The sequence below is a fragment of the Anas acuta genome, chromosome 3 (assembly GCF_963932015.1).
Source record: "Anas acuta chromosome 3, bAnaAcu1.1, whole genome shotgun sequence".
In the NCBI taxonomy this organism is placed as follows: Eukaryota; Metazoa; Chordata; class Aves; order Anseriformes; family Anatidae; genus Anas; species Anas acuta.
Window position 1 is genome coordinate 35,493,521 of NC_088981.1, and position 15,545 is coordinate 35,509,065.

At 39.9% G+C, this 15,545-nt stretch overlaps 1 protein-coding gene across 6 annotated transcripts in view; it reads right to left on the minus strand.

Annotated features, from left to right (window-relative positions):
- Positions 1–15,545, minus strand: part of LRFN2 (leucine rich repeat and fibronectin type III domain containing 2) — a 226,201-nt gene that overhangs the window by 152,200 nt on the left and 58,456 nt on the right. For 2 of the 6 annotated variants that reach the window (XM_068676603.1, XM_068676605.1), the window contains exon 3: positions 7,447–7,648. The exons of 3 other annotated variants lie outside the window; for them this stretch is intronic. The gene's annotated coding sequence lies outside the window, so the exon portion shown is untranslated. Of the gene's footprint in view, positions 1–7,446; positions 7,649–8,186; positions 8,588–15,545 lie in introns of those variants that run through there. One more of the 6 variants, XM_068676607.1, reaches the window with a different exon arrangement.

Here is a 15,545-nt window from a genome sequence, read left to right on the forward strand (position 1 = left end):
CAGGATGTGTCAAATAAGAGACCAGATCAATGAACCATGCTGGAAAGAACTGCAGTAGCTGTTCCTTGGCCTGAGGGCATTATTTATTTTTTAAATGTAAATCCTATAGTTGAGATAAGATGTCGTGTAGCTTTGATTTTTCCATTCTGTGGTAGGACACTAATGTAAAGTAGAAGTGACCAGTGCACAGAAATTCACCACATCCTACTTCAGCCTTCTTGCAGGAGAATGAATTTCTTCCTTTTCATGGCATAATTTTAAACACAGGAAAGTTTCCTGACCCGCAAATCCACAAGGTTAACATAGACCTTTGTTATGCGATTCACAGAATAATTAAGCAGGTGAAAACTTTGAAAGAGGAAAACAAAACATTAAGGTGGGCATGAACTGCAGCCATTTGATGTCCAGCAGAGAAGAGACAGGTCTCAGTCCATCAGTTGCACTCTGGAAAAGATACCCTATGGAGATAGTCCTGTTACATTTTAGAGGGTCTTGCACTTTAATTTGAAAGCTTGTTGCTATGTTTTATGAAGAGTTGAGGGGAGGGCTAATAACTATTAATGAGTGATTCATCTGCTCAGTGAGAAGAAACTCTTTGTATTTAATGCAAGGGAAAAATAAATAGCATTCTCATTCCAATCACTGATTCAGGGAGATGAAAGGAAGATGGAGAAAATGGAAATGAATGCACAAAGGCTAGAGTAAATTTTCCATGTTCATCAAAGGACTAAAGCAGGTTAGATGTGACAAATAAAGCACCCCAGGGTGGCTCAAGAAGGGATCATCTATGCACGGTGTGACTAAAGAGACATGTCATAAGCCCTTCTTTACCTTAATCAGGCACTCTGACTCTGCAGCGAGAAGGGTCATACAAATATCTAAAGTGACAGAGACATCTCCTTGGCAGTATCACTTCTGATTCTTCTTTCCCTCTTTCCCTTCACCCTACCAAAATTTCTCCAGTTTTTCTTCAGACATGACCCTCATCGCCCACGACGCATTCCCTTTCAGGAATATCCATTGGGCTGCTCCTTACCTCTTCTGCTTCAACCCTCTGACAGTAAAGCCAGTTCTGTCTAGTTCACATAAAACTACTGACACTCACCCCTAGATCTGCAGGGGAATGTGTTTTAATGAGACACCTGAAACTTCCTTTCCTCCCACTGGCTGGAGAAGCAATAGGGTATGGTGCCAGGAGACCATGGACAAGTGAAAATTCACCTTCTATGAGGCTCCTGGGTCACTATGTAATTGTGAAGCTGTTCAATAACCTTCTCCCTCACCCTGAGACAATATCATTCAAAATGCATTTGGGTAGCTGAAAACAAACGATGTAACTGTGGTGACACAGAGAGGTCACACTATCATTGCAAAGTGTATGTGAACTGAAGTGCTCATGGCTTGGTCTGCTACATATTTGTGTAAAACGGGATTAGAAAATACTTCTATATCTCAGTGGTGTTTCTCAAGCAAACTGAGATTTTTCAGAGTTATATGCAAGATACTTTAGCCTGTGAAAACCCATGGTCCTCTCCCTTTCATAAAAGTTTCTGGGACTTAAACACATTTTTCTACCAAACATTTCCAGAGGAGATAAGTTATCTGACCTCATAAGAGAGAGAAAGTGCAGTCGATAGTTTGGAGAGCAAGGAATCGATGTTGTACCCTTATTTAAAAACCAATATACAGTAAATATCTGCCAGGAACAGTAATAACGTTCACTTATACTGGAGATAACTGATACAAAATGCCAATTAGCCATCAGTTTAGGAAACCAACAAAATGGTGTCAGTCCAAATAACTTATGTTCTAACAATACTCTTTGGCTTCTTTTCATTTTTTAGCTCAGTACATTTATTTCACATACAAACCATGCAGTTCTTTCTAAGTATCATGTGTATTTACCTAGCACAGGAATATTCATAAAAGGAAGGAGATCAAATGACTACAGAAATGACTGGGAAGGTTTTGATTCTTATTTCTGAAGAGACAGACTCTTGTTATTGGCCGCTTTCAAACCAGACAGAGACTGCTGAGCAAGACATGACAGGCTTTATTATTTTTTTTTTCTCTTGACTTTTCCTTTTGCCATTTGACTGCTCATTGTTTTCATTCTGTACTGAAAGGGCAGATACATTTTTTAAGGCTGTTAACAGAAGGATCCAATATACATTCTGGTACAGTCAGTTTTTCCTTTCTAGCGCATGTACAGGTGCTGCCCTTTCACTGATATCACAACCCACTCGTCCTGCCAGTGCAGCTGAGGATGAGACAAGTTTAAGACATTCTCTTTTCCTTTCCCATTTTAATTTTTATCTTTAGGCAGCAACAAAAGAAGGATTACTCATTCTGAATGGCATGTAGACTGAAGCTTTTCTGATGAGCTTAGACATGACTAGAGAATGGCTAGGGACAGTTTGCACCTGGTGTCATTCTGAGTTCCCTTGCTCTTGAGCCTGTCAAAGCAAAATACAACTCTAAAGGCAGAAATATATATAATACATTTTTTTTTTTAACTTTCTTTCCAGTATATGTATTACTTCCAACATAATACGTGTCTGATCCCTGCAGTCCAGTGGGCTCGACCATATTGAGGTCTCTCAAAATCTGTTTTTCTCCAAGTAAAGTAATATTGAACTCTACAGTCTTAACTGGACTGTTATGGCAATTTGTCTTAGACCTGCACAGAGACTTTTGCTCAACCCTGACCTGCCTTCTCTGGCTTCAGGGAAAAAGAGTCATACTGATAACTTTATGCACCAGTGCCATACATGTGTTTTCCAGGGATTTTCAGTGAAACTTTAGCACTATTAAATTAGACAAGGTGTTTTCTACCATCATGTGCTTTCTATTGATTTCATCCTTAATCCAGCTTTCTGTGCAGCTCAGCACCTACGTTGGTATGCACTGGGATGCACCAGCTTTGCCTCTCACCTTCTGACCAACCAAGGTCCAGGGCCCTGGATTTACTGCTATTCCAGGGCCCTCTCCTTATCTCACCTCTTTTCATAACACCATGTTGATAGCAGAACATCTGCCAGAGAATTAGAGACCAGATCCATCCTGAGGAGCAATTAGCAGAAACATCCTAAATGCTCCCTTGTACTGCACATATTATCACTGCAGCCATACTTTCATGGCTACTCTTATTTAGCTAGCATAATCTCTCAGCACATAAATTTTCTGTATCTGGAGGACTGGTTTCAAGAGCAGACACTCAGAGGCCTTGGTACCCCAGAGCAAATGTTGACAAGACACTCCTGGCACAATACTGCTTGAGTAAGTAAATTGATTTCCAGGTAGGGCTTGGCAGGCAAATGTTGTCTGAACCCATGAATGGGAATGAAAGTACTAACAATTGCCTTAGCCCAAACTGAGAAAACAAACAAACAAACAAACAAAAAAAACACAACTATGAAAGCCTTTTAATAAACTAGGAATATTTAGTTCCAGTTTGACTGACAGATTTACTTGTAATTTAGCAAAATGGGATTTGAGCACAGCCTCTTTTAAGATCAGGTTTTGTACAAATTGCTTTCAGTTTTGATATAAAATGCACAAACTAGAAATAAATTATTCAATTTTTCTTCCATAAAAAAAATAAGATGGGGTATACTGTCAATTTTCTCCCTACATTTTTTTTTTTCAGCCAAGGAATTCATAAACCTGACCATTTTCCAAATACGTTTCATTCTGATAAATCTATATTGTAATGAGAAAAACAAGAGCATTTTTTTCCACTTAAAAATCCCACTCAGCTCTCTTCTAACTGGGTCAACAGGGATTCTGCATAGGACCAGAGCCTAACAGCATATCTCTTCCTTTTCCCCCAAGTTTTCAAATCAGCATTTTTTAATTAAAATATTTTCTGACTTCTGAGAATTTCACTTGCTGCTGCTACTGCTCATTTCATATTCTGAAGTTGGCATCCTGGATTTGTCACAAATGTTACTGCATGAAGATGAGGATATCATCAAAGTCCCAGATCAGGACAGGACAGAGAAAATGACAGGAAGGAAGAAAAATTGGAAACACTGTCCTGCAAATATTCCAAAGTGTGGAGACAATTGCTGCTCCTAGGGAGGCAGAAAAACTTATAAATTACATTCTTTTTTCCCAGTTTTCCAAGAAGCATCACTGTGCGCCTTTTAATGACATGTTTACATCTGTTAATTTCTTGTGAAATTTTGGTGGCCTACCACAGAGAAGGCAATTTGAGTTCCTAGAAGCAGAAGTACCACTTAACAGCTCCCTTCCCTCCTGTGCACCCTGGATGGAGGTGGGCTGGGAAGTAAAGTGACAGCAGGCCCTTTGCTGAGGTGCTGCATCATGCTGGGCACATCACACCTGGACACTTCCCTATCTGTTGTCATAAGTTCCACTTGATGGCTGGAAGCTATTTAACATGTGCACAGCTGGACACTGCTACAGTAAATCCCAGCATTTTTTGTGAGACCCTTAGTCACAACGTTTGGAGACATGGATAACCAAGTGGATAATTGGTTAAGGTAAATAGAGGAAATAATGGAAACAGGAATGGCCCATTTGGTGTTGGGTAATGGATTCCGTGGAAATCAGGACTATCTGGAAGGAACCATGGATGGTTTCTTTACACCTTTCACAATGGCATTACTGTTTTTCAGTCCAGCACCTAGAGGACAGTCACTCTCTTCATAAAAATAACATGAGACAGTATACAACCATGAACCCAAAGCAAGCACAGCTGAATGCTCAGGCCAGAAGGAAGACTGAGTGCAAACTTGGAACAAACTACCCTTTTGCTCCTACAGATGATTAAGTCTGTAACGATGATCAAGGCTGCAATGTTTTAGCAATTCAAAAAGGGGTGTTTCCTTGGGTGTGGTGGTAAGCAGACACTGACACCATCTCCTCACTTCCCTCCATGCAGGTGGAAAGCAAACACAGCTTTGAGGGTTTTCAGGTTGCAACCCCTCCCCAGGGAGTTAAATTAAATCTAAGCCATCTGAAGTATATTCCCACCTTTGACTACTACCAGTTAAACTTTGATAATTTTGAAACTGCCTCCTGTTTTTTGGTTTTGTTTTATCCCCCCACAGGGAGAAAAATTATAATTAAAACAAAATACAATGAAACAAACAATCAGATGAACCTAACAGCACTGCACGGCAAGGTTCAATCAGTGGCCGGATAGTCCCCTGCAAAGAAAGGGATCGGTAGCACATTGACAGGGACTGGCAGGGAGCTGGCAGCTGTGGTCCAGCTGCGCAGTAGGCAGGCAGAGGCTGCAGGGCAAGGCTACATGTACCATTTGGCGTTCCCATTGGGAAAAATCAGCAATCATGTGCCAAATGTAAATTTAAACAAGGAGTACTAATGCTGTAAGGAGTGGCGTGGGGCAGAGGGGGCAGCAGCAAATGGTGCCTCTGGGGACAGGTCACATTTCTCTCCCTGCACAATGTGCCCAGGGCTGCCTGCTTGTGTCTGTGCCAGTGCCCAGCACAACGAGACATCGAGACATCGGGGGATGCCAGGCACAGATTATTCCAAAAGAAAGAGCTGTGCTGGGGAGAGGAGGGGACAGACACTGCCTCTGAGACTTAGAGAGAGAGACAGTAGAGGTTTTTGCTGTGATTCATTGCTAAAAGGAAAAAAAAAAAAAAAAAAAAAAAAAAAAGACTTGGTTGAACATAATGAGTTCTCTCTGTCTCCTCGCATTGTTGTTTATTTTTGATTCCATCCCCTCCCTCCCTGAAAATTAACAGCAATTTAAGGGAAGGTCTGGAGCTTTGCATTGCTGCGACAAGACAGCGATGAACAGTGCACTCTGAAAGCACTCTGTTGTGCTCAAGTGGCTATCTGTAGGCAATGCAAACTAACCACCAACCCAGGGCAAGCTGTGAACAATGAAACCCTAACCAGCCTGAAATACAGCAAGAGTAAAAGTAATTAGCTGTCTCTCTTCGCTCTCACTGCAGGCTTGAATTTACTTAAGCACATCCTCTGTGTACAGGGTTCAATAGAAAATTGATGCCCTGCAAGACAATATCTCCTCCTTCCCAAGGAACAGAAAATACCAGTGACAATTGCATGGCATCTGCTGGATTTACAAAGTGAACATTCTATAACAAAGTTCAGAGGTGTCAATGTAATCAATTGTGACTTTATTAAACTTACATAATATTTACTCTTTGACTTTCAAAGCCTCACTTCTTATCAGAAGAGTTATTCTGTCCTAGTATTCCCAAAGATGGAATAGGAAAAATAACCCCCACTCTAAATATTGCCATGATACTGCCTTAAAAATAAATTTAAAAACAAACAAACAACAAAACACTAGACAAGCTCTGGCAAAAATCAATAAATAATAATAACATATATATGTATATATTTATATATATATATATGCAGCAAAATAATCTTGCTTTACATCAATGCTATTTGTCTCCTTTGAGTAGGAAAGAGTTACTGTATAAGATCCCTTCTTTGCACACATTACCATAACTGACCACTACGCATTTCCAGTTAACTAATCCATCATACTGGGACTTGTTGACTTAATCACTTATTTCTACTCTTTTATTCAGTCATGCACTTGTTCTGTAACGCAAAGGTGTGCGTGTGTCCATGCAAGTCAGGGAGAGACTCAGTTTCAATTTTGCTACTTCTTGTCCTGTGGTGCCATTTAAATGCTTCCCCCCACCCAAATTCTCAGTGCAGAGAGCCTATATGTCTGATGACGTCAGACAGACATGACATAGCATATACCTGTTTGTGTACTCCATCACCCGTATGTCCACCTTGCCAATTTTGGATGTCCATCATCAGTGTCATCACCTTACCAAAAACACCAACCTCTGTGACGGTGAACACAGAAGTAGCTGCCTGCTGCCCCTCCGTCCCCTTCACTCCCTTTCCTTCTCTAGCTTTCTCTGTGCCTTCCATTTCTTCAGATGACATTTGACAAGGTCCCCACTCTTCTCCTGTATGTTTTTATATACAGCAGAGTTGACCTGTCCAGCAAAGTTGTTGCTTAGCTTTACCAGCTATACAAATTCCAACAGAAAGCTAAAATAACTTTTACAGCTTTCTTCTATCTCCCAGGCTTAGAAAACAAACTAATATCTTTTTCTTTTTCAAATGTCTTTCCATCATTGTTTCAACACTGTCATGAAAAAAATTCCTATTGGCACTTTAAAAATATTCTTTCTGAACTGCCTTTTCATGTCAAGACAGAAGCAGAAGCTGAACTGAGATTCATGTCTCTACGGGAACATTCTTATCAAGGCTAACATTAACAGCAAGTTAAAGTTATACATTTCTCCAATGCTTTTAAAATGTATAGCAACATATTTTCTTGCAATCAGGGAGTTAACTATATAAAAATGTTCCGTGTATGTATCTATATACAGTTTGTATTATAGCTATGTAGTTTATATACACACATAAGAAGAAAATAACACTTACCTTTGAGAAGTAACATTTATCCCAGGTTTGGTAAAATAGTCTCAGACAGGCACTTAGACCTTCTTTCTATGTCATGCATCCTTTTTTCAGAAGAAGATATAATCAGAAAAATCCTGGTTGGTCTCCAGCTAACCAAAATGCAGACTAGATTGTTTGGCAGATGCAGCCAAGTAAAGTCCAAGTGTGTGAATCCCTGAGACTCCTTATTCAGTAATATCCAAAGCACAAAAAAGGGAAATAAAAAAGAAAGAAAGAGGAAAAAAAAAAAGTGAATAACTTGTTCTTTTCCTGTTTGGTTTAAAAAAAAAAAAAAAAACGAAAAAAAAAAAAAACAGCAAAACAGTCCTGGAGGACTAAGCAGCCTGCAGGCTTTTCAAGCAGCCTGATCTTAGTGCATCCCAAGGAAACACATGCATTTTGGTACTGCAAGTCTTCAAGTTCATACTAGCAAGCCCAGCTTCTGTGTATGTGTGTGTGTGTTGGGGAGGGGGGTTGAGTTGTACGGTGAGGGGGAGAGGAGAGACAGGGAGAAACAGACACACTCACGCAGAGATGGAAAAAAGGAAAAACAGCAAACTGGAGTGATCTCACAAAGTGCTCTAGATGGCAGAGCCTGCACGGCTTGTAAGACAAGCAATGTGCACACACACACACAAAAAAAAAAAAAAAAAAAAAAAAAAGAGAGAGAGAGAGAGAAAACAGGAAAGAACTAGCAGGCAGCTTCAGGAATTTCTTCTTACCTCTTCTGACGATGCAACATACAGCCAGTGCTTAGTGCTGTATACGAATCCGCGGGCAGGCACAACTCTGTCAGACCCCTCACTTCTTAGATAAACAAATATGAGGTGTAGGAAAGGGAAGAAAATCAGAAACCAGGAAAAAGAAGGGTACAAAAAAAGAAGCTATTAAACAAGTAAGAGTATCAGGGAGGAGGCTTGAGTGGGTGGGAGACAAATAGTTGGTTGGGAAAGAGGCATCCAAACTCCTGGTCCTAATACAGATCGGCTCTGTAATTATGTGGCAAAGCACTGCCTCCTAAGCCATTGCGTAATAATAGAAACCTAAGCTGTGTAGACACAGCCTGACACGCTAAATCCTCAGGAGCTACACTCAACGTTTCTCAGTGGAAAGCGTGTCAGTTCTCTGGGGGCGGGGGAAGCTGGGGGAAAAGAGAAGAGGAGAGAATTTTACTGCAAAATGCATAGGCTGCAGCTGCAAAGAGCTCTCAGGTAGTGCTGATGCCAAAAGTGTTATATAGGGAATTGTATAGAGCTGTATCTGTATAGGGAGCGGTAGACAAATAAAGTAACCCTATCAGTTCCATTCATGCTATTCAGTATTAGAAGAATTCTCCCTTGCTATATTTTAGCAACTTAAATGACAGAAAAGAGCATGTACAAAGGTTTTCTGTGTTAAATACTATTATTCCTTATGCTTGTGGTGAGAAGTAGATTTTGTTTTGTACTGAATGATACTGGAAGGTCTAAATAAAACCAGAATTGAGATAAAAGAACTTGGGAGGTTTGATCAGCCTTTTCCATTTACTGATAATTCCTCTCTCCAACCCTCCAGACACAGAGACACGTACATACTCCTCTGACTCCCTTGGCTGAAGAGGCTCCTAGACAGAACCAGGGAAAAGATGAGCATTGACTAAATAAGAGTAGGCAAAAAGAAAGACTCATCAAATTACCACACACCAGTATCAGTACACCAATAAACAGACCAATTCATAACGCCTTTGGAAGGAATCAAAAACCAAGAAAGAAGTACAACTTTGTAGAAAATTTACCTGGAAATTGTGAACCTGGCTCACACCTATGGTCCATCTAGTTCAGTGTCCTGCTTCTGGACAGTGATCGGTAACATACACCTCTGAGAAACCTGGACAAACTCATGCAGACAGAGCTAGACAGCCAGAGCTAACCTGTTAATGGGCAAAGCTTCTCCTTAATCCCTCTTCTTTAAAGATTAGTTAATGCACTGAAGCATGAGCAGGGGACAGTCTGCTTCTGCACATCCAGAATGAATACGTAAGGCATGATTCTGAGGTCCTTTGTGGTTGGCATAAAGTACACCCCATTTTGGATACCCTGGATCTAAAGATAAATATGTCAGTGTGAAGAAGGAAAAAAAAAAAAAAAAAAAAAAAAAAAGAGGAAAAGGATATTAATTCAGAAAGAGATTTCAGTCTGAAGAGTGAGAAGTTTGTCTTTATAGACCAGTATATTCTGGTTACTGTCCTCACTTACTCCTTACTTCAGCTGGAAATACCAAATATATTTCAAGATGATATCCAGTGCAGCTAGGAGAACCACATCACTTGTATAGGTATCAAAATTGGCTTCTAGAAAGTCAAAGCAGACTCTATTGAACACTTTGAAGATATTCTTAAGAAAGACTGCATAGAACAACACATACTTATTTGGAAGGGTTGATGAAATAGATTTTGCTGCCAACTTCATATCCCTTGCTGTAACCACTCTTGCTTCCTTGCTGCCTGCCTTCTGTGTCCCTGGGTGACTCCCTGTACAATGAGGTGAAGACTGCAGATGTCACATGTAGGGTATCCACACCATGGTAAAACAGAGGAGGAAGGACTACAGACAGAGCAATTACCTGTCTATTTTGCAGCATATCCTGTTTTTCTTGATTTTATAGGGAACAGGGCTGAATGGCTCTTCCTGGGAGGAAGGCTAAGGGTTACAACAATAAGTAACATTATTGGGCACTAAAATACTTGACCTGTTCAAAAGAGTTGAGAAGCAGGTAACTTCTGCACCTGACAGTAAGAATGCTAAAAAAAAAATATAAAAAATACATCATTTTCTGAATGACTAAAATGTGAATTTGGGAAGCTAATTTTAATCCTAGCTCCTGGGAATCCTGGGCCAGGCATTTTGGCTAGAAAATCTAATCGAAGTTCCAATCATGTCAGTGTCTTATAAAATAGATGTCAGTACATCACAGACAAAGAAGACATTTCTTAATGACATCAGGAATTAATAATAGACTCTGGGACTAGTGTTTCAGAGTCTGATTTGAAAGAAAATTATTGCTTGCAATGGCAGAAATCAATGAATTCCATCAATACTCTCCAAAAAGTCTTCCAAAAATCTTTCACCAACTACAACTTTGACAGTATTCATTCCAAAAGGAAAAATCAAACAACCTTAGCAAAAAGTATCCCAAAAGAGTCTTTCACGAGTCTGCAGTGTGATGGGTTCTCAGTGTGCGTTCTTTAACTTCCCTTGATGCCCTTTAGGTTAAAGTCAGAGTTCTCTGGGTTTCACCCTCTGGCTTCTATTCTCCACTAACCATCCCAGATAAATATTTCTTCTCTCCCAAGTAAGGATCTTCTCAGTGAATTCAACCTCTTTCTTTCTTGTTCATTCTCTAAGGAAAGAAGAAATTACTTCCACCGTGCTCCTTCGTTAAGGCCTCTCCTCTCTCTAATCCCTCCTTAGTTCACAGTCAGCCAACACAGTTGCTTTGGCTACATCTGCTCTCATTTCCACCTCCAGGGCTATCCCACCACCACCCGAAGAGCTACAGAAGAAATCTTGCTCTGTCTAGGTGCTGATCATCTTACTGACCCACAACACTCACCTCTGGAAAGAACTGTCAAGGTTCAGTGCCCTGTTCCTGACTTAGATCTAGAAAATACACGAGAGACAATGATTACAGATGACTAACTCCATGCTTAGTGAACCTTTAAAACTGCTGCATTGCTGAGCTGCAGAATCTTTCAGAGATGCACCAGTTCCAGTGCCCCAACAGGGTGCATAATTCCAATATGAAGATATCTCATAAAATCTTACAACCACATTCATACAAGTTCCCACTTACACTGGAAGCTACCCAAAAGAAACAGCTAGACACAGGACCTCTGAGGTCACGTTCTCCTTTAACATACAGTGTTGGCACAGTACCTGAACCCAAGAAAAATTTAAATTAACAGTAAGACCAAAATAAATTAAGATGCTTTGACACCCTCGAGGAGAACTTTAACTGCTACAAACATCATTCGCCTGTCCATGTCTGACAGACAATATGTTAAAGCCTTTGGCCATCTGGTTGACAGTACAATGCAGCATGTACATATAGACTCCAGAAATTTCCGCTTCCTGCCCATCCCCTTCCAAACTGAAGTAGTCAGCACTGGTCCACATGACTGTTTAATCAATGGTTGCCAATCAATTACACTGATTGAAAGACAGATTTAAAAATAAATAAATAAAAAATTGGTCTGTGGCTCTACTGATGAAAACTGTTATTGGGAGCTGAACCTACCAGCTTTCAAACATTAGAGATTTGGGGAGAAACTGTATATTTCTTGGGTGTTGTTCAGTTCAGCTCTTTACAAATCACTGAATGGCTGTTTACACACATATATGCCAGTACAAAATATCCTTTTCACATCCTCCACCCACACATCCCTCTGCTTTTAAAAGCAGCTCCAGCCAACAGACAAACTGAATATGTTTTCTTTCTGTTTCCTGTATCTTATCATGGGGAAATCCTATTCTCAAATTTCTAAACTCAGAGATCCAACAGAGAGCAGACATTGATTCACTTTGCAGTGGAATAAAATGGATTCTTGAGATTATTGTGGAGACAAAGGCAACACAGAAGCACCTTCTTGTAATGCACTGTTATAAAAAGCATAGACCAATATCATATATGAAATATGAAGATGAACTTCTTTAAAATATGCCAGTTACTCCACAGTAACTTTTAGTTGTCCATCCCGAGGCTTAACCAAAAAAAAAAAAAAAAAAACAAACCATAAATAAATAAATAAATAAACAAAAAAAAAAAAAAAAAAGAAAGATTTATTTCAGGTCAAAGAATCAATTACACATTCATTTATCTACTCCATTTTAAACATTCACCTCAGCTGGAATAACCAGGATACTTATGTTAACCTTAAGAGGATTCAAAGTAACTTTAAAGATGCTTTGAAAGAAGGATAGTATATTTTTGCCCCAGGTTTACTATTCTTTCCAGGTTCTCCCTTCACAAGCAGGGAAAGACTTGTACTTCTATTTCACATGATCAGAAGTCCAGCTCAGCGAGTAAAATTTTATGCCCTTTGACTGACAGGTTAAGACCAGAAAGCATCATGGCCATCTCATTTGCCCTTCCATATATTGCCCATTATAGAATTATTTTCTGTGGTTCTTACATCAATCTTCATACTATTGGCTGATACAGAAAATATATCTTATAAAGACAGTCTCTTGATTCAAAGATTTCAAGTGATGGAGCATTCATTCCCTTCTCCCTTTGTAAGTCAGTCCAATCTTTAACTGCTGTCATTGTGAAAAAAGTCCACGCCTCGTTTTGTTAGTCAGAAGATTCTGGTATTTTATCAAAAGTGTAGAGTGATAATTATGAATTATAGCTGGTATCTCTTGATCAGAAAACACAAAATGAGGAATAGCAGAAGTTTCTTCCAGATAAGTGGATTTGTTCCACTGGGTGCTAAAGAGTGCTATTTGAGACCAGTGCAATCTATTTACTCAACAAATAAACAAACAAACTTCTTGTTTAGTGGCCATCTGCTTCAGCACAGCATTCATCAGAATAAATAGACTGTGCTGGCAACGCTTCCCCTGTGCTTGTAATTTGACGGAAGGGAAGGTACAACTTCCAGAGTACATCTGGAGGTAGTGATACTCTGCTGCCTGCCCATCAGGAAGCAGCACCTCATCCTGGTGGGTTTGCAACCTTTGGCTTCCATCCTTTTTGTGCACAGAATGCTCTCAGTTGCCACCACAATCCAGGCTGGGAGCAGATGCTCCCCATGCAGTCAGTGCAATAAAGGCATGACACAAGAGGAGTGTGGATAAGAGCCTCGATTTTATATTTTGACTCTTGACACACACAACAAGGGATACTAATCTTTTTCACTACTGAAAGAGGATATGTGGGCTTGGTATGCAGCAGGGGGTTCCTGTTTGGAGAGAATACTGTGATCCTTTTGTTGCGATTCCACGGGCATCAGCAACAGCATAAAGGAGGTCTGGCTCTCTGTCTGGGTGGGGTCTTTCTGCAGCTACTCCCTGTCCAATCCCACGTTTGAATCAGCTGAACCTTTACTTTGGATGCACTGAAATGAGTCTGTGAAATGATAGAGGTCTCAGTTTGCTTTGTAATTGCGACTTAAATAAATAAATAAATAAATACAGTTGTGAGGGATAGAAGTCTGTCTGAGTTTTTTAACCTCCAGGGAGGTGAGAATCATGAGAGATTGGGGACGGGTAAACCTTAGGCAGGATTTGTCATCCAGGGATAATGTTGTGAAACCAGTCTTACATTAATCAGGTGAGAAGACAGGAACTCTAACACAGAGTGGACAAGAGTGCATATCTAGGACAAGGTCATCTGTTTAAGCTGTTTACAAACCATTTCCCTTTCTAGCTCTAAGACACTCACCTGATGCTTTCAAGATTGTATGTTTCAGCCTTTGAAAGGAATGGTAACAGTTTTGTAGAAAAGTACTCTGGAGAGGCTCTTGGCCAGACCCTCATTTTGTAGCAAAACTAGAGCTACCACTGTAAATAAAGTCAGTATTTGCTAAGAGTTGCCACATTATAGTGTAAAGGTGGCAAACTGGAATGAATCCATGAATAACCTCAATAATCTGCACTGCAAATTGCTGAAAGAAAGGACTATTCACCCCAGTCACAAAGCACTTAGAAAGCTTCCGTGGTCGCAATTATCTGCAAACTATTATGCTTGCCAAGGATGGGGGCAAGCACTTAATGGGAAGCATCTCAGACTTCTGAAAGGAGTTAAGATTGTATCACAGGGTTATCAATGTGCAAGGCAAAGAAACAATACAAGGTGGTGTTTTTCTTAGTGAAGAATAAATATGATGGGAAAAGTGTTTTGGTTTTGTTTTCTGTCTTTCTAAAGCAAACTTTACAGGACTTCAACAAATCATTCTGGGTGGAAGAGAAGAAACAATAATCCATGTAGAAAACAGAAACTTTCAGGGCTGTGTAATGTTCAGATACAATTTCAACACTTAGAAGGTGGTGTTTGACCTCTGCCTGCTATGCTGGACCCTAGATCAGGGTGAAGATGGTCTTCATCCCACACACATCAGACTGAGGGCTCAACAGTTCCTTCCTGGCTCTCACTTGAGGCCTTGATAGCCTTTACAAGGTGTGCAACAGTAAAGATCCTGCTCCCATTCATAACCCAGGTGGACACACCCAAAGAAAGAAGGAGAAAATGTTGATGTGCATGATGCATGATTAGCTTCATCAGGATAATAAGTGCTTGCAATTGTCCTCTCAGCCTCTGATCATATTTGGTTCCAAAGCAGGAAAAAAAGGAAGGAATGAGTCCTTAACTTCTTACAAGAGGAGTCAAATAGAAAATGGCATCTGTCTTAAAAAACACCAGTGAATGTAAGGCCTAAGACAAATAACCTAAATTTAACTTGTAATTAGAAAAAGAAACAGCAAGAACCACTTAGCTGTGAGGAGCAACAGGAAACAAAGCAATTTCTGAAGTTTTTATGTTTATCTCAAGCACGGTATGAACAGATTATTATTTTAAGAATGGCCATAATTTGGAATATTTTGTGATGCATTGTGCTGTCATTTGTTTTCTCAATTTCCAAAAGGAAGTGGGACTTGTGCTTCTTCCATGGGACCCCTGGGTGTCCAAGACATCTCAGCATGCCACAGCTCTGTTGCTGTTCTGCTCAGAAACTCTGGAGAAGAATTTTAGAGCAAGAGCTTCTAAGTAATAAAGATATACAGAAGAAAACTTTTCCCATGTATTAAAAACTTGAGCAACTATTATCAGTTATGTCTGATACAGCTCAGTATTGTAGCATATGAAGTTTCTCTTTGGGAATTCAATTTTTACAGTAAGTTTGTTCTATAGATATTAGGAAATCTTTGCATGAGTTTTTCTCTTCCCCACCTTCTTCAATCTCTTATGTTCACAGTAAGAACACATGGAAGACAGTCTGTACTCCCTAGAGCACCAGCATGAAAAAGGTTGATTACATTTCTGTATTTCCTTACGAAATGTTAAATATTCTTATGTCAAATATGTCAAATTAAATGAGTTTC